Source organism: Martes martes (genome assembly GCF_963455335.1).
Source record: "Martes martes genome assembly, chromosome: 8".
NCBI classification, from domain to species: Eukaryota; Metazoa; Chordata; class Mammalia; order Carnivora; family Mustelidae; genus Martes; species Martes martes.
Window position 1 is genome coordinate 107395681 of NC_137895.1, and position 20208 is coordinate 107415888.

Genomic DNA, 20208 nt, shown 5'->3' on the forward strand with positions numbered 1-20208 from the left:
TTCTCAGAGGTCTTTAAAGTGAGGATTAGAAATGATAAAGATGTTTCTAGCAGAGAGGAAGGAAAAGGGACCTGTAGAGCTTCGGGTACCCTGATAAAAACAAAGGCTCGGAGAGGGTGCTGGTGAATATTAAGATCTGCCACTGTGTCCTGGCCCTGCAGCTATGAGCTGCAAGCACACTCTGACTCACCCCCTGGGATCTATTCCATGACTGGGGCTGGAGACCCATCAGCAACTCAGGAAGGCAGCAGGCAGAGTTACGGCTTTATAGGTTTAGTTGAGAAAACAGTGACTAGAGAGCATTTGGGGCACGTGCACACACACACACACACACACACAAATCTGAGGCTCATGTAAAACACAAATATCCCAGCCACATCAGAGCAAGGCAGGAAGCTTGTCTGCCCTGTCCTCCTTCTCCGCGTACTTCAGCCTGCAAATTCCCTGCCTTGGCTTCATTGCTCTTAAAGCTTGTGCTGCTGGGGCTCACACCACACGGTACCAGGGAGAAGGATGCGGTAGCACCCTGGGGGCTGCTTGCCCACCCCTCGCCCCGAAATCTGCCTCCTGAAGAAGGGTCAGTTTAGGTCAAATCTGCTTTTTCTAGTCTCTTGGAGATCCATCTCTACAACTAATCCATGGTAGATAGGGGACTTAGAGCCACCAACCTGCACCATTTCCCCCTGCCTCTGGGACACATAAGCTTTAAGAAGTTCTGTGCCCAGTCATGCCAGACAGGAGATACTAGGTGGTGAGAACGTGAGCTCTGGGGTCAGTGGTCTCAGCTCAGCTTTTGTGATTTTGAGCTGGTCATTTCCCCTCTGTGGCCTCATATTATCCAACTGTAAAAAGGGCCAGTATCTATCCCAATAGGCTGTTATTAAAAGAGGTCATGAGTTCAAAGGGTTTAGCCTAGTGCCTGGCACAGAGTATGTACCCAGCTAAAGGCAGCTGGTGTTATCATAATTCCACTTAGCTCTTATCTTAACCTCCCAGGGAACACTTCCTCATGGCACAAGCCACTAATGATGTTTTCTGGACTGAACTCTTTCCTGAGGCCACATTCAGAGCTCTGTCCCCCACAGGTCTGCAGTTCAGTAAGTGCCAGGGAGAAAAGCTGCTCTCATTAGGACAGTGGTTCTTGGAGCTGGTCTTCACAGACTTCACAATGTGAGAGCTTCGGCTCCGGCAGCAGGTGCAAGGCCCACCCACAGGGGCAAGGTGGGGAATAAACAGCGGGTACAGCCCACACTCAAGTGTGAACATCACAGCAGGTCCAACAGATGTCAGGGCTGAGACAGTCCAGGTTAAAAAGCAGACCAGGGAGCTGCCAACTGCTAATGGGAGTGATTCTAGCCAGTCTCCCAGCTCTCCCCAGGGAAAACACCAGCCAACAACTAACCTGAAAGCTGACCCAAGACTTCTGCTCAAGTTAATGAAGCAGTTGAAGGAGAAAAAGCAGCTGATGAAGGCAAAGAACTGGGCTCTTGAGAGAACACTGACAGATCTGTCCTCACTCCCCATCTCTCCCAGCTCCCCTGACCCGCTCATCCCCTCCTGCTCTCACCTGGTAGGCCCAGCCCCTCCTCCCACAGGTGCCTCCAGGACAGGGACCCTCCTGGGTAACTTGATTTGTAACAGCCCTCTGAAGCTATCTTTTGTATTTCTGGGGAATATACTACCCATCAGTTAGGCTAACTGTATGATATCAGTTAGTCCAATTTTTTCCAATTTAAGGCCCTGAATAAAAGACCACATATAATAAGGATGAGAAATCAGAGTACATGAAAGAATAAGTTGGTGGTCTGGGTACTGGAGGGATCGGTTTTTTCTAATCTTCTGTGTATACACACACACAAAGCCTTTGCTTCGGGAAGGAAAGAGCTTGACAGAGATGGGACAAGGAGAAGAAAGAAGCCAAAAAGGCTTTCTCATATATAGAGTGAGAGCAAATATCCCATAAGGATATAGAAAAGGGAAGACATAGTCACCAAGTACCTCATAAGCACTGAGGGTCTAGCTAGATATCTTACACACAATACCTGGAAACTGAGACACAGAGAGGTTAAGCAACTTACTCCACATCACACAGCTAGTTAAGGGCATAGTTAAGGTTAGATCTAGACTTCCTCTCTCAGCCCAGTGCTCTCACCACCCACCACTCTCCAGGATGGCAGCAGCTCATAGGCATCTTGGGGGACAGGGACAAACTAAGCAAGTTTCAATCCAAAAAATATTTCCCTAAGCACCTGCTAAACACTGGACACTGGGTAAGTTTCCTTTGGAGGTCTAATATTCCTGCCCTCCTGGAATGGAAAGGCCAAGGGCTCACTGCCTTCCAGGAGAACCAGTAGATGGACTAGGAGTAAGGGAAAAATATCCCCAGCCAGCTCAGCAGCTTAGGAAAGCTCAGTGAGGCAAGGCCAGCCCTTCCACATACTGAACCAAGGCCCTAATCTTTCCTGATCCATTCTCTGCTCACTATCACTGCCCTCTCTCACCTTCACAGCAAAAATAAAGAACAGGTCCAAAGAGAACTGTGAGAGGGGTATATTGAGCCCTACAGGTGCTTGGTGAAAAGACACAAGCAAGGCCTGGTTCTCAACTACACAGTCACCATACGGACTCTCAGAAAATGAAAGAGAAGCTGGCAGAGAACTGGGACTAAAGTAGGATGGAGTTTGTGAAGCTTGGGCTTAGGAACTTGAAGCCTCAAAACGACTTCTGGAGCTCTGTAAAGATAGACACTACTACCACTGCCCCAATTCAGACCTCCTCTAACACCTGTAGCAAGCCTGTGCCTTGAGCTGCCCCATAGATGTCTCACAGAGATGTCACTACCTTCTTGGATAAAGAAGTCCCAGCATCAGCACCTCCATGTGTCAGTCCCTGGACTAGGTGTTGGGGTTCCAGAAACTAAAACAAAGCAAGTCTTTTTTTTTTTAATTTTATCTATTTATTTGACAGACAGAGATCACAAGTAGGCAGAGAGGCAGGCAGAGAGAGAGGAGGAAGCAGGCTCCCCACTGAGCAGACAGCCCGATGCGGGGCTCGATCCCAGGACCCTGAGATCATGACCTGAGCCGAAGGCAGAGGCCTTAACCCACTGAGCCATCCAGGCGCCCCAAGCAAGTATTTTCCTAGGCATCCACCCTGGGTGGAAAACGCAGTGAAGTGACCGAATGCTAGACAAGGTCCAGAAGAGGTACAAATAGGAGTCAGTAAAGGCTTAGAGAGGTTATGTGCAAGCTGCTGTAAAAGGTGGGGAGATGATGGTTGGCAGATGGGGGGACGGGGATGGGCTGGGAGAGCATTCCCGGTAGAAGGAGCAAGATGAACAAAGTACGTATGGTATGAAATAGGAGGACACATTTAAGGAATTGCAAGTAATTGACACTGCTTGAATATGAAGTACAAGAAGGAACAAGAAAAGTTAAGGCTGAGGGAGGAGGCAGGGGTCAGGTTACAGCGGACCTCAGATGCCACACTGAGCTTGGGCTGCATTCTGAGAGAATAGAGAACTCTTGAAAGCAGAAATGTAGCAAGAACAGATTTGCATTTTAGAAAAGTTGTTTTGCAGTAAAGATGATGGATTGGAGGGAAGAGAAAATGAAAGCAGAGACTATGTTCCACTTCTGGCAATACTGTGAACTAAATAATATAAAACCTCTCCAGCTCACAAAAAAACACAAGATAAAATTGAATATCCTTTTAAATGCCCAGTTAAAAGAGTAAGATAAATTCTTGGAGCCATAAATAAAGAGCGAACTGAAAACCAGAATGATAAGTGAAGTAAATGATGCTGTGAGTGCCTTCACATATGTAGTCTGTCTCAAAAGGGAAGGTTGTCTAAGATGGTAGGGACAAGCCATAAATAGCAATCTAATTTAAATTTACTTAAATTAATATTAATAGAAATAAATTGAAACTTAAAATTCAATTTCTCTGTTTCATTAGCAACATTTCATAACTGCTCAAAAGCCCCATGTGACTAGTGGCTACCATATGGGACACCAGATATAAAACAACTCCATCACTGTGGCAAGTTCTATTGGACCACACAGATGGGAACTTGGATTTAATAGCCAAACAGAGACAGGAAACCTGGTATTCAACCCAAATGAGGCAAGAAGGCAGAGCTGACCTTCCTACATAAAACCAGAACCCTCAATGAAAGGATGGACTAGAAAAACAAATCTATCACTCAAACAGGGAGACTGCATGGAAATGAATGAGCATGGTCCTAGGCTGGAACTGATATAAAAATCTTTACTGGAAATTCATTACCATGGGTTTATACCACGTATAGATTTGGAATTTGAATGATCTCATGTTGAAAAATTAACATTAATATTAGTTGTAGGCTGACAATAACCATGGATGCCTACCAAAAGCAAATATAAAACAGTTCTGAAGGGCCACACCTTCAACCCAGGCCTTAAAAAAATCCCACAGATAAAAAAAACAGTAAAAGTGAGCTTACAGTCCCAAATTACAAAACACATAAGGAAGTAACCCATCATGAATGAAAGCCAGCAGATTAATATGCAGCAGGATCAGACCCTCCCAACCCCCCAACAAGAACTTCAAATGATGAAGGCTATACCACCAATAGGTTTACAATGATTAAAAACATAAAAAAGGAATATAATGTTACAAAAGAGAATGGTACAGAAAAAGAAAAGAATAAGGTAGGGAAAAGTACATCCAAGAATGGCAGTGTATGGATCTCCATGAATTTTCTCCCCAGTGAAACAACCACAAAAACAACCATTTAAAATTTCTGAAAATCATCTTAGGGCACCCAGTAAATGGAAAAATGTTTATTCAAGAAAGCATACTAAAAAAAAAAAAAAAAAAAAAAAAAAAAAAGCATACTAAATCTCTTTAAGAATAGCAAGAGTCTGTGGCATTTAAGCCACAACCTGCTCCCTTCCCTCCCCCAGCTGAGTGTGAGAGAAACTCTACTTCAGATGAGTACAGCCAAGAAGAAAGGGCCCCCCATCTCCCAGCCTAGGATAATAGTTTCTCCCTAAGGGATTTCTAATCCCACTCCCAACAACCACCCCCACCCCTGCTTCCTGTGTGGAAATTCTGTTCCAGAAAAGCACAGCTGAGAGGCTTGAGATTCCCTACTTCCACCCAGTCCCTTCTTGTAGAGTGAAAGTTCTAATCTAGGTGTGGCAGGCCAAAAATACTGGGCCAAATCACCCTGTCCCAGCTCACTTGTAGCCTAGGGGTTCCAGGCAGGGAGAGGCAAGCTGAGAAGACAAGTGGCTACTACCACCTCCTCTCATCCCCTTCCAATTCATAGAAAAGGTGTTTCACTCCAAAAGAAGTATGTTGCTGAGCAGCAGCACAAAGGCTCTGCCTTAGATGTAGAAACAAAAAACTCTGTAGCTCAACCTAAGGACACTGACTTTATTTGGAACAGAGTGTGGGGAAGCTCAAGTCTAAGGGCACTGTCAAAGACAATGGAGATCTTAGTGGTGAGTAATGTAGAGGGGGCTGATAGTTCCATGATGGAACAAGTGAAACAGTAAACCAGCTAAAACTTTAACAGAGAGAACAAGAGAAAAAGAGAACCAGGCTAAAAAGAGCCCACCTAGAGACAGAGTAAGCCTCAAAAAGTGGTCTCAAGAACTATCCCTGCAAAGGGGCCCTACTCCATGGATCAGATGTGGAGCAATTGATGCCCCATGACATTGTCAAAAATAACAGGACAATCCGCTATCAGTTAGTGAAGATTAACAGATGGGTGTGATACCAATAGAAGCTGACCAGCCAGAAGCATAACTGGGAGATCAGGGTAAAAGACCGTCAGTGAGAACCCACCTAAAACAAGAGGGAAGGGAGACTGGGTACATGTCCAAGGCTATTGAAGAGACATCAGAGGCTTCCCACTACAAGGAAAATAGACTTCACTAAATTTGTTTAGCCATGGACATCCATGACATCCATGATGTCCATGACAAAAAAGTCCTGAGGTGGGGGTGAGAGATCATGGTCAGTTTCCCAAATTGTTACAAGACATTATCTTAAATGTCCTGTTGTAAAACGTTATGAAACATAGGAAAGTGTAACTCATACATAGGGAAAGAAAGCCAGACAACAGAAACTGCCACTGAGGGGCCCAGACATTGGATTTAGGAAGCAAATGCTTCAAAGCAGCTACTATAAATTGTTCAAAGAACCAAAGGAAACCATGCTTAAAGAATTATAGGAAAGTATGATGACAACGTCTCATCAAATAGAGAATCTGAAGAGATAGAAGAAAATAATAATATAGAATAATATAATTATATAATATAATAATAATATAATATAATTATAATAATATAATACAATAATAATAACAATAATACAAAATGGAAACTTTGGAGTTGAAAAGTTCAATAACTATAAAGAAAATATTCATTAGAGGAATTCATTCAACAGTTCATTTGAGCTGGCAGGAAGAAAGATTCAGCAAATTAAAAGATATATTAATGGAGATTAAACACTCTGAAGAACAGAGAGAAAAAAGAATGAAGAAAAAAAATGAGCAGAACCTCAGAGAGATATGAGACACCATTAATCATATCAACATACACATAATGAGAGTACCTGAAGGAGAGGAGAGAAAGAAAAAAAAGCAGAAAAAAATTAAAAGAAATAATTTCTTGAAAACCTCCCAAATTTGATGAAAACTATTAATCCACACATCCAAGAAGTTCAACAAACTCCAAATAAGATAAATGCAGAGATCCAGATATATCATAGTCAAAACGTTAAAAGCAAAAGACAAAAAGAAATCTTGAAAACAGCAAGGAAAAAACTATGTCATATACAAGGAAATCCCAGTAAGATTAACAGTTAACTTCTCATCAGAAAGAGTAAAGGGGTGCCTGGCTGGCTCAATTGGTGGAACATGCAGTTCCTAATCTCAGGGTCCTGAGTTCAAACCCCACCATTGGGCATGGAGCCTACAGGAAGGAGGGAAGGAAGGGAGGGAGGGATAAAAAAGAAAGAAAAGAAAGAGTAAAGGCCAGTGGTAGTGGGATGACATATGCAAAGTGCTGAAAGAAAAAAGTGAAACAGCGGTGCTGGGGGTGGCTCAATCCATTAAGCAGCAGACCCCTGGTTTTGGCTCAAGTCATGATCTCATGGGTCATGGGATCAAGCCCCACACTGGGCTCCACACTCATCAGGGAGTCTGCTTGAGATTTTCTTTCTCCCTCTCCCTCCACCCCTCCCCCTACTCACATGCTCTCTCTCTCTCAAATAAATCTTTTAAAAAAGAAAAAGTGAAGCAAGATTCTTATATCCAGCAAAACTATCTTTCAAAAATGAAGATAAAATAAAGACATTTCTAGACAAACAAAATTTCCAGACAAACAAATTACTAAGTAAAAATCTGAGAAACCTATTGCTAGCACAGCTACTTTATTTTTAAAATGTTATACTGAAGGACATTCTTCAGACTGAAAACAATAATTCAAATCCACACACAAAAGAAACAGTACCAGTAAAGGTCATTATGTAGGTAATTATAAAAAATAATGTATGTGCTCGCTTCGGCAGCACATATACTAAAAAATAATGTAATTGCGTACTTCTACTCCTTACTCCTAAATTATGTATAAAGCAATTGAAATAGAGGTTCTAATGTAGGTAATTATAAAAGATAATACAATTGCACATTTCTTCTTTCTTCCAACTCCTTTAAAAAGCAATTGCGTCTTTTTATCAAATGGTACTGGAACAACTGGACAGCCACATGCAAAAAAAGGAAAAAAAATCTTATACCCTTCACAAAATTAACTCAAAATGGATCAGAGACCTAAATGTAAGACACATAAAACTTCTAGAAGATAACATAGGAGAAACTCTAGATGACCCTGGATTTGGTAATGACGTTTTAGATATAAACACCAAAGTCATGATCCATGAAAGAAAGAATTGAAAAGATAGACTTCATTAAAATTAAAAATTTCTGCTCTGCAAAAGACACCATTGAGAGAATGAAAACACAAGCCACAGACTAGGAGAAAATATTTGAAAAAGACATATTTGATAAAGGCCTATTATCCAGTGGCACCTGGGTGGCTCAGTCTTTAAGTGTCTGCCTTCAGCTCAGCTCATGATCCCAGGGTCCTGGGCTCCCTGCTCAGCGGAAAGCCTGCTTCTCCCTCTCCCACTCCCCCTACTTGTGCTCCCTCTCTCGCTGTGTCTCTGTCAAATAAATAAATAAAATCTTTTTTTAAAGGACTATTATCCAAAATACCCAGAACTTTTAAAATTCAACAATAAGAAGATTAACAACCCAATTAAAAAGTGGACCAAAGACCTTAACAGACATCTCACCAAAGAAGATAAACAAAGGGCAAATTACGCACATGGAAAGATGCTAAACATTATATATCATCAGGGAAATGCAAATTAAAACAACAATGAGATGCCACTACACATCTATTAGGATGGCCAAAATCCAGAACACTGACAAGTGCTAATGAGAATGTGGAGAAATATGAACTCTTATTCAATGCTGGTAGAAACGCAAAATGAAACAGCCACTCTGGAACACACTTTGGTATTTCTAACTAAATATACTCTTACTGTATGTATGATCCAGCAATTGCACTCCTTGGTTTTACCAAAGGAATTAAAACATATCCACACAAAAACCTGCACATGGGTGTTTATAGCAGTTTTATTCCTGACTACCAAAACTTAGAAGGAACCAAGATGCCCTTTGATATGTGAATAAACCATACAAGCATGAAATATTATTCACTGCTAAGAAGAAATGAGCTATTGAGCCATGGAAGGGGGCAACTGGGTGGATCAGTTGGTTGAGCATCTGACTCTTGGTTTCAGCTCAGGTCATGATTTTAGGGTTGTGAGATCGAGCCCTGCATGGGGCTGGGCATTCACTACAGAGCTGCTTAAGACAATCTTTCCCTCTCCCTTTGCCCCTCCCCCAGCTCACACATGCAGGCTCTCCCTCTCTCTCTCAAATAAATAAAATCTTAAAAAAAAAAAAAAGACATGGAGGAAGCCCCAATGCATATTACTAAGTAAAAAACAAACAAAAGAAAAAGGAAAAAAAACAGACAACCTCAAATGCCTCCATACTGTATGATTCCAACTTTATGACATTCTGGAAAGGCAGAACTATTGAGAATACAAAAAGATCAGTGTTTGCCATGGGTTAGGAGAAAGGGAGGGATAGGTGGAACACAGGGGGATTTTCAGGGCGGTGAAAATACTCTGCATATAACTATAATGATGGATACACATCATTATACATTTGTCCAAACCTATAGAATATATACCACCAAGAGTGAACCTTAAGGAAACTGTGGACTTTCGTTGATTATGATGTGTCAATAGAGGTTCATCCTATCCTTGTTAAAAAATGTGCCACTCTACAAAAATGAACTATTGGACTTCATCAAGATCAATAGCTTTTGCACAGCAAAGAAAACAGTCAACGAAACCGAAAGACAACTGACAGAATGGGAGAAGATATTCACAAATGATACATCAGATAAAGGGCTAGTATCCAAAATCTATAAAGAACTTATGAAACTCAATGCCCAAAGAACAAATAATCCAATCAAGAAATGGGCAGAAGAAGTGAACAGATATTTCTGCAAAGAAGACATCCAGATGGCCCACAGACACATGGAAAAGTGCTCAACATCGCTCGGCGTCAAGGAAATACAAATCAAAACCACAGTGAGATACCAACTCACACCAGTCAGAATGGCTAAAATTAACAAGTCAGGAAATGACAGACCTTGGCGAGGATTCGGAAAAAGGGGAACCCTCCTACACTGTTGGTGGGAACACAAGTTGGTGCAGCCACTCTGGAAAACAATATAGTGGTTCCTCAAAAAGTTGGAAATAGAGCTACCCTAAGACCCAGCAATCACACTACTGGGTATTTACCCTAAAGATACAAATGTAGTGATCCAAAGGGGCATGTGCACCCAAATGTTTATAGCAGCAATGTCCACAATAGCCAAACTATGGAAAGAATCTAGATGTTCATCAACAGATGAATGGATAAAGAAGATGTGGTATATGTATACAATGGAATACTAGGCAGCCATCAAAGGAAATGAAATCTTGCCATTTCCAACAACTGGATGGAACTAGAGGGTATTATGTGAGCGAAATAAGTCAATCAGAGAAAGACAATTATCATATGATCTCTCTGATATGAGGAATTTGAGAGGCAGAGTGGGGGGGTTTGGGGGGTAGGGAAGGAAAAAATGAAACAAGATGGGATTGGGAGGGAGACAAACCATAAGAGACTCTTAATCTCAGGAAACAAGTTGAGGTTTGCTGGGCCCGGTGGTAGGGAGAGGATGGTTGGATTATGGACATTGGAGAGGGTATGTGATATGGTGAGTGCTGTGAAATGTGGAAGCCTGACAATTCACAGACCTGTACCCCTGGGGCAAATAATATATGTTAAATATATATATGCCAATCTAGTAAGTGATGTTGATGATGGGGGGAGGCTATGCATTTGAGGGGACATATAGTATATGGAATATCTCTGTACTATTCTCTCAATTTTGAGAACCTAAAACTGCTATTAAAATTGTCTTTTAAGGCACTGGGTCACTCAGTTGGTTGGGCAACTGCCCTCGACTCAGGTCATGATCCCAGAGTCCTGGTGTCGAGTCCCACATTGGGCTCCTTGCTCAATGGGAAGTCTGCTTCCTCCTCTGCCCATCTCCCTTCTCATACTCTCTCTCACTCATACTCTCTCTCTCAAGTAAATAAAAACTTTTTAAAAATTAGGGGCACCTGGATGGCTCAGTGGGTTAAAGCCTCTGCCTTCGGCTCCAGTCGTGATCCCAGGGTCCTGGGATCGAGCCCCGCATCGGGCTCTCTGCTTAGCAGGGAGCCTGCTTCCTCCTCTCTCTCTGCCTGTCTCTCTGCCTACTTGTGATCTCTATCTGTCAAATAAATAAATAAATAAAATCTTAAAAAAAAAAAACTTTTTAAAAATTAAAAAATTAAATTGTCTTTTAAAAAATGCAATTGCAGGGGCACCTGGCTGGCTCAATTTGTAGAGCATCAATCTCAGAGTTGTGAATTCAAACACCAACTTGGGCATAGAGATTACTTTAAAACACACACATACACACAACTGCATATAATTATAATTGTATTGTTGGGCCTTTAATACATAAAAATACAATATATTTGACAGTAACAACACAAAGGAGGTGGGTGGGAGCAAAGCTGTATTAAAGGATCAAACATCAGATGGTAACCTGAATTCTCAGAAATGAAGAGAACCAGAAATAACAAACTTTATAAATACATACTTTCTCTCCCCTTTACTCTTTCTTTAGAAGACATAAAATTAGGGGCGCCTGGGTGACTCAGTTGGTCAAATGTTAGACTCTTGATTTCAGCTCAGGTTACAACCCCAGGGTCCTAGGATTGAGCCCTGGGTCAGGCTCTGCGCTGAGTGTGGAGCCTGCTTGAGATTCTCTCTCCTCCCTCTACCCCCTCCCCCACCACACTTGCACTCAGTAAATAAATAAGTGAATAAATAAGACATAAAACTATATAACATCATAATTATAACAAAGTATTGTTAGGTTTATAACATATGTAGATAGAACATGTGTAACAGTAATAGCACTAAAAAGGGAAGGGACTAAAAAGACATAGTAGTTTGTATATCTCACTGGAATTAAATTAGTATAAATCTGAAGTAGATTCTCATAAGCTAAGATGGTATAAGCCTTAGAGCAATCACTAAAAAAATAAAAAGTTAATTTAAAATTAAAGGAGTTAGGGGCGCCTGGGTGGCTCAGTGTGTTAAACCTCTGCCTTCAGCTCAGGTCATGATCTCAGAGTCCTGGGATCAAGCCCCATATCATGCTCTCTGCTCAGCAGGGAGCCTGCTTCCCCCTCCCTTTCTGCCTGCCTCTCTGCCCACTTGTGATCTCTCTGTGTCAAATAAATAAATAAATAAATTTTTAAAAAAACTTAAAAAGTAAATAAAATTAAAGGAGTTAAATGTTACACAAGAAAAAAAATCACTTAATACAAAAAAAATTTCTTTAAAAATTAGTACCTCAGGGGCACATGGGTGACTCAGTGAGTTAAAGCCTCTGCCTTTGGCTCAGGGTCCTGGGATCAAGCCCTGCATCGGGCTCTCTGCTCAGCAGGGGGCCTACTTCCCTTCCTCTCTCTGTGCCTGCCTCTCTGCCTACCTGAGATCTCTGTCTGTCAAATAAATAAATAAAAATAAAAATTAGTACCTCAGATTTCAAATATATAGTCACTGAAAAGAATTTAATAGATGAGTTAAGAAAAAAATTAGACACAACTGAAGAGTTAGTAAACTTAATAATACATCTGAAGAAATTCTCTAGAATGCAGTAGAGAGAGCTTCAGAGAGTGGAATACATAAAAGAGAAATCCAAAACATGGTGGATGAGTTGGGAAGATCCAAAATATACCTAAAGAAGTTTCAGAAGGAGAAACTAGGAACAATGGGAGAAAGACAATAAAAAATTTTAGCTGAAAATTTTCCAAAATTGGTGAAAGAACTTCTCCAGTCCAGAGATTTAGAAATTGCAAAAGATCCTAAACAGGATGAATAAAAATAAACATGCTCCTAGATGCTTTGAAGTGAAACTACAAAACGTCTAAACAACGAAAAGATCTTAAGAAAAAGCAGGCAGTAGGGGAGCCTGGGTGTCTCAGTCATTAAGCATCTGCCTTTGTCTCAGGTCATGATCCCAGGGTCCTGGGATCAAGCCCCGCATTGGGCTTCCTGCTTGGCAGGAAGCCTGCTTCTCCCTCTCCCACCCGCCTGCTTGTGTTCCCTCTCTCACATTCTCTCTCTCTGTCAGATAAGTAAAATAAAACTTTAAAAGGAAAGAAAGAAAGGGCCACCTGGGTGGCTCAGTGGGTTAAGCCTCTGCTTTTGGCTTGGGTCATGATCTCAGGATCCTGGGATCGAGCCCCACATCAGGCTCTCTGCTCAGCGGGGAGCCTGCTTCCCCCTCTCTCTGCCTGCCTCTCTGCCTACCTGTGATGTGTGTGTGTGTGTATGTGTGTGTGTGTGTGTGTGTATCAAATAAATAAATAAAATCTTTTTAAAAAATTTATAAAGGGAAGGAAGGAAGGAAGAAACCAGACGGTAAAACAACTTACTTTCAAAGAACAAGTTAGATTGACAGCAGACTTTACATCAGAAATAAGAGAAACCAAAATGCAACTATGATTTAAAAAAATACAGCTTAGAGGCGCCTGGGTGGCTCAGTCCACTTGGTTTGAAATATATGTTCTGGGTGTCTGACTCTTGGTTTCAGCTCAGGTCATGATCTCTGAGTCATGGGGTCGAACTCTGCAATTGGTAGGGACTATGCTTGAGATTCTCTCCCACTGCCCCTCTGCCCACTCATGCTCGCTTGCTCTGAATAAATAAATCCTTAAAAAATATAGGAATCTATCCTCAGCTTCAAATCCTAACTCCACCACTTAGAATCTGGGTGACCTTTGGTAAAGTACTTAATCTCTCTGTCATCAATTTTCTCATCTATAAAATGGAGACAATAATAGTACTTACTTCACAGAGTTGTTATGAGGGGTAAAAAAATTAATGTATAATTAATATATTGAATGCACTTAGAAAATTTGCTGCTACAAAAGAACCAAGTTTCAGAAAGACATCATAATTCTGAACTTGTATGTACCAAATAACATAGCCTCAAAATGTATAAAGTAAAAATGGATAATTATGAGACATTGGCAAATATTTTATTATAATGGGGAATATAAATACATCTCTTAGTAGTGGATAGATCAAATAGTTGAAACACTGGTAAAGAAATATAGTTTTAACTGCATCATTAAGAAGCTTGATACAATAGCTGAATATAGAACTGTATATCCTCCAAATTAGATTACTACACATTGTTTACAAATATATGTGCATGGGGCGCCTGGGTGGCTCAGTGGGTTAAAGCCTCTGCCTTTAGCTCAGGTCATGATCTCAGGGTCCTGGGATCGAACCCCACATCGGGCTCTCTGCTCAGCGGGGAGCCTGCTTCCCTTCCTCTCTCTCTCTCTGCCTGCCTCTCTGCCTACTTGTGATCTCTGTCAAATAAAAAAAAAAAAAAAAAAATCTTAAAAAAAAAAAAAAAAAAAATATATGTGCAACATTACAAAACCTGACCATGTACAGACTATATTCCTTGACCTCAAAACAATTAGATTAGAACACAATAACAGAAAGATAACCAACCAACCACTCCCCACACATTTGGAATATTTTATTGTTTTTTTAAACAGTCATTTAGGAGCTTTTGGGTTTTTGTTTTTGTTTTTGTTTTTGTTTTTGTTTTATTCATTTGACAGAGAGAGACCGCAAGTAGGCAGAGCAATAGACAGAGAGAGAGGGGGAAGCAGGCTCCCCGCTGAGCAGAGAGCCCGATGTGGGGCTCGATCCCAGGACCCCAGGATCATGACCCAAGCCGAAGGCAGAGGCTCAACCCACCGAGCCACCCAGGTGCCCCGAGCTTTTGTTTTATTAGAAAGATTTCATTTATTTATTTGAGAGAGAGCACAAACAGTGGGGAGAGGCAGGAGAGGGAGAAGCAGACTCCCTGCTGAGCACAGAGCCCAACACAGAGCCTGATCCCAGAACCCAGAGATCAAGACCTGAGCCAAAGGCAGACCCTTCACTGACTGAGCCTCCCAGCACACCCATATGGAATATTTTAAAACATACTTCCCAAAAACTCAAGTAAAAACTGGAAAACATTTAGAACTAAATGATTGTGAAAATACTGTCAAAATGAATGTGATACAGCCAAAGCAAGACTTAGGGCAAAATTTATAGCCTTAAATGTTTGTTACAAAAGCAGGAAGACTAAAAATTAGTAGGCTAAGCACCCAAATAAGTGGGAGAAAGAGCAACTGCAATGAAAACATAAAGAAAATATTAAAGAACAGAAATCATTAAAATTGACATTTACTTACACAAATATCTGTCAAAATTTATTAAGGAAAAGGGGAGAAAGTATAAATAAAACAATATTAGGAATGAAAAAGGAGATCTAAGTATAGAAACAACAGAGGTTTTTTTTAAATTTTATTTATTTCTTTGACAGAGAGCGAGATCACAAGTAAGCAGAGAGGCAGGCAGAGAGGGGGAAGCTGGCTCCCTGCTAGCAGAGAGCCTGATGCAGGGCTCGATCCCAGGACCCTGAGACCATGACCTGAGCTGAAGGCAGAGGCTTTACCCACTGAGCCACACAGGCACCCCAAAACAATAGAGATTTTTAATAAGAATATTACGAAAAATGTTATACCAATGTATTTGAAGATTTAGAGAAAAATGATAAGTGCCCTAGAAAAACATGACCTTCCTAAACTGCCTGAGATAGCAAAATTTGAATATATATTTAATTCTTAAAGAAAGTGAATCAGTAATTAAAACACCCCCCCAAAAATTTATCAGGTCCAGGTAATTATCTGTGTATTCCACCAATACTGAAGAAACTGATAATCCGGGGGCACCTGGGTGGCTCTGGGTTAAGCCTCTGCCTTCAGCTCAGGTCATGATCTCAGGGTCCTGGGATTGAGGCCCGCATTGGGCTCTCTGCTCAGCGGAGAGCCTGCTTCCCCCCCTCTCTGCCTGCTGCTCTGCCTACTTGTGATCTCTCTGTCAAATAAATAAATAAAATCTTAAAAAAAAAAAAAACCCTGATAATCCTATTCTAAACAAGCTGCTACAGAAGACAGGAAAAGATAAAATGGACCACCATTTATTTTATGAGGCTAATATAATATCAAAACCAGACAAAGACAGTAGAAAATAATTAAAATATACAGGTGAATCTCATTTATGAACATAAAACAAAGAGCTCCTAAACAAATGCTAGCCAGTAGCAGCCAGCAACATGCAACATAACCAATTAGGTTTTATCAATAGGGTGCAAGGAAGATGAAGAGATGAAAAAAAACTATAGTGTAACTTATCACATTAACAGATCAAAGGAGAAAAGCATTTATAATCAACTCAATAAATATAAACAACTTCCAACATTTATTAAACAAAAATTTAGCAAAACAGAATTTCTTTAGCCTAGTAAATAGTAGTGTGGCAACAAAGACAGGGTAAGATGCTGATTATTTCTCTTTTTCTAGGCACAAAGGAAGATATTTCCCATCTTCCTTGTAGTTGCATTGGAACCATGTGCCTGGATATGGACAGAAATGATGTGTACCACTCCCCGGTCTGGTCATAAATTGCTTCATAGTCATCTACTCTCTCTCCCTCCTACAGAGACCTTGGAAATCATGTATTGAAGACAACAGCATCACAAAATGGAAGGTGGCAGGATCCCTGAATCACTACTTGGAGGGGAAAGGCCAAGACTAGCCACCTAGCCCACATCAGACCGTAAAATGAGCAATAAACATTTATAAGATTTTATTTTTAAGTAATCTCTACATCCAACATGAGGCTCCAACTCACAACCCTGAGCTTAAGAGTCACATGTTACCAACTGAGCCAACCAGGAACCCCAACATTTACTTAGCTAAGTCACATTACCATATATTTTCATATATTCCATATATGTATTTCTTTTTTTAGAAACCGTAAGTGGAAATCATGAGTGATGGGTCATTGTAGACATGGTTTATGCAAGAAAGAAGATCCAAATTCAGTAGAAGACCCATATCAAATATATGGCATTAACTATATGAAAAGATTTATAAATAAATGTGCATTTATGTATTTGAGTTAAAATAAAATCTTTAAGGATATGTAAATATCACTTTTTACAATTGCTGACTTTTCATTTAACAGACCAACCATAGATTTCATCTGATTTTACTATGTTTAGAGTTCTAGCTTGACTAAAAATAATCTTTGACCTCTGTAGCTCTTAACATCCAATGTATGCTTCTGGATACCTTTACCATGCTGTACTGCAGCTGTTAAACTGAATGTTAGTTCCTGTATTCTAAGTATCTTGAAAGCCATAGTTCTTTCTGCAACCTTTAGTAGAGTTTCCAGTCTAGGGGGAAAAGCAAACATTAAATAAGTAATTTGAATGAGATTATTGAGTTACCTGAGCAAGTAGTTTGTGATGCTGTATAATCACACAGCAAGGAGACACAGTACAATTTAAAGGTTAAAATTTATCCCACTTTTTTAAAAAATGGAGGTATAATTTACATTACAACATTATATATTTTTTAAAATTGAAGTATAACTTGGGCGCCTGGCTGGCTCAGTTGGTGGAGCATAACAACTCTTGATCTCAGGCTTGTATGTTCAAGCCCCACACTGGCTGTAGAGATTACTTAAAAATAATCAATCTTGGGGCACCTGGGTGGCTCAGTTGTTAAGTATCTGCCTTCGGCTCAGGTCATGATCCCAGGGACCTGGATCGAGCCCCACATTAGGCTCTGCTCAGCAGGAAGCCTGCTTCTCCCTCTCCCACTCCCCCTGCTTGTGTTCCCTCTCTCGATGTGTCTCTGTCAAATAAATAAATAAAATCTTTATAAATAAATTTTATTTTAATTGAGGTATAATTTACATATAACATATGAGCTTCAGGTGTACAACATGATTTGATATTTGTATATATTACAAAATGATCACCACAGTAAGTCTAGTTCACATCCATCTCCACAGTTAACAAAAATTTTTTTCTTGCAAAGAACTTAATTTCAAGTACTCTCAGCAACTTTCAAATATGTAATATGTTCTTTTTTTTTTAAGATTTATTTATTTTGACAGAGAGCATGAGCAGGAGGGGGAGAGAATGAGAAAATTCCAAGCAGACTCCTCAGAACTCCCCAATGTGGGGTTCGATCTCACAACCCTGAGATCATGACCTAAGCTGAAACCAAGAGTTGGCCGCCCAACCAATGTATCACCTAGGTGCCCTTTTAATACAGTATTATTAAGTCACTACATTGCACATTACATCCCCACAACTTAACTAATTTTATAATTGGAAGCTTATACCTTTTGGCCCCCTTCACCCATTTTGTCTACCCCCCACCTCTGACACCAATCTCTTCTCTAGATTGTAAGCCCAGTGGTGGGGTTTTTTTGCTTTTTTGTTGTTTAGATTCCACATGTAAGTGAGATCAGAGAGTATTTATCTTTCTATAACTTATTTCACTTAGCATAATGCCATTAAGGCCATCCAGGTTACTATAAATGCAAGATTTCCTTCTTTTTATAGCTGAATATTCCATTGTGTATATGTAAATGTATATATGTGTATATATACATACACATTTTATCGATTCATCCATTGATAGACACTTATCACATATGTTTCTGCATGCTACTCTGTCCCATTGGTTTGTATCCCTCTGCCAACAGAACACTGTCTTAATAAGTTTATAAAAATGTTTGAAACTGGAGAGGGGCCAAGTCATGTCAAGACAGTGAGCTCCTTCAAGACCAGGGCTGTTTCTCACTTCTTATTCTTGGGCTTAGTAGGTAGGTGCTCAACAATCATTTTCTAAGTAAATAAATGAAGCCAAAAGAGGAAGTTAGAAAAACCCAAAGAAAAAGCAGGCAAGGGACATGCCCCTCCCCTCTCCAGAGAGGTCCCAGAAATGCTAAGGCTGATCTGGTAGGAGTGTAAGCCAGAATGCTCGAATCAGAGTGGGAGGAGGTGGAGAGAGTTTCAAGCTAGACCCCTCTTCTAAACCTCCCAAAAAATAGAAAATGACAGAAGGCTTTTGGAACCAAGAGCTAGAGGAGCCTGGAAGCAAAAGCTAAAGCTGTCAGCTTCCCAGCAGTTCACACCCTGAGACAATCCTCCCACCTCCAACCCCCGAAGCTGCCAAAAGCCCCAGGCAGAGAAACAGGCGTCCCAAGATGGCCCCAGCCTCAGCAGCACCATGCAGCACTGGGGGAGTGACAGTGATTTGGGGGAAAAACACTATTATAGCTGAGATATTTTAAAATTCCACCCTCAAGGCAGCTTCCAGTTGCTATGGCAACCCTAGCTCTGCTGGGAGTCCTGATTACCAACTTGCTAGATGCACCTGCCTCTGGCAGCCTAGAGGTGTCCTCAGGAGGCCGGGAGCTGCTGCCACCAAGGGGAACGCCAAGGAAGTGCCGCTATGTTCTGGCTCCAGGGTAATGACTGAAGGGACCCAAGGTAATTAATTCTCTGTTCAGTGTGAACCCCCATGGTATAGATTTGTCCCATGTTAATAATTTTAATAAAAATATGGGCCCACTTGTTGTTCAGTTTGACTTACAGCCTTTTTTGTTTTGTGTTCACTTGGCTCCATCAAAACACAAAAAGGTAACATTTTCATTTACCTTGGGACTGAGCAAATGAAGCAGTTGGTTGTCAGTTTTGGTTCCATAGTTTAGACAAAGCCCCTAAGGGACAAAACTAGCCCTGGAGCTGAGTGGGTGGCCCTGCCTTCCAACATAGCTTTGCATAAATACCGTTGCAGACACTTGCTCTTCGGCACCCAGTCTGGAATGGCTGGTGGTATCCTTAGGAAACCCAAACAAGCAAGAGAGGGAAACGGCCACAGCGCCAGAATGACAGGCAGCCAAAGGGAAGAGCCAGAGGCAGACAGACACAGAGATGCTGCCATTCTGTCATTTCAACGTGGAGCGAAGGAATCTTGACTCTGGCAAGATTCCTCCCTACATAGTCATACTTGGCTTTATTATCCAACTCATTTCTGTACTCACCTGTCATTCCATTTGGTAAGCTTGACCTATTTGGCCCAACGAGAGCTTACACAGGCTGTACGCATGACAGCAGCTGCTCCAGTATATAAAGCAACACTTGGAGAAGGGCAGTGGCTAAGGGTGTGGAGAGTCTAGTGCGTATCTCAGAGAAAACATGGGCTCTGTCGGGAGACTGAACTGCAAACCCAGCCCCTCTGTTTGCTACTGACTTCGGACACATCATCAGTGAAAGGTAAACTCCTTGAGGGCAGGTACTGTTGCCAATGACTGGTCATTGCTATGGCACCTAGAATGGTATTTGGCACCGAGCAGATCTCCAATAGATGTTTCAAAAGTGAAAGAATGAATAGTCTCTGCCAGAGTGTCTTCATTTATAAAGATGGGATAAGAATTCTCTCTCCATTAGGGGCTTTGGGAAGCTCTAATAAAATAGGATGAATGACGTCTAACTTAAAGTGCTTTGGAAAAGATTAAGTGAT